The sequence below is a fragment of the Vespa mandarinia genome, chromosome 1, assembly GCF_050613455.1.
Source record: "Vespa mandarinia isolate Hongniang chromosome 1, ASM5061345v1, whole genome shotgun sequence".
Taxonomy (NCBI): Eukaryota; Metazoa; Arthropoda; class Insecta; order Hymenoptera; family Vespidae; genus Vespa; species Vespa mandarinia.
The window spans coordinates 19,997,501-19,998,044 of NC_140810.1; positions in this window are offsets into that span (position 1 = coordinate 19,997,501).

Consider the following 544-nt stretch of genomic DNA (forward strand, 5'->3'; position numbering starts at 1 on the left):
GAGAGGACGGGAAGAAGGGAGAACGTGTGCGCGCGAGAGAGAGGTAAAAGGGAGAGAGAAGAGAGCACGCGCGAGAGAGAGAGACGGTGTGATAGGGCGGAACGATACGATCCGACTACGACGGAGGTCCGACTCGAACTAAGCGCCGCGCGCCTCGGCGAGGCCGGCGAGCCGATAGCAGCCCTCCCTCCCCCTCCCTCGCTCACTCTCTCTCTCTCTCTCTCCCGTCCCCCACCTAGTCCTCCGTCGTCCTTCCCCCTCCACGCGACGCTATCCCTCCTTCTTCTCCTATGCCGCCGCCGCCGCCGCCGCCGCCGCCGCCGTCGCCGCTGCTGCCTTCTCCTCTTACTCCACGACCGGCAGTCGGCTCTCTCGCTTCTACTCTTCTTGTCGAGCCGTTACGATCTCTCTCTCTCTCGCTCCTTCGCTTCGACCTATCCTCCCTCCTTCGTCTCTGCCTCTTTCGCGTTTCACGTCGTCGTAGCACGCTTTTCCCAGGAAACTTTCCGGCGCGCCCGCCGTAACTCCGAGAGAGGAATTTATC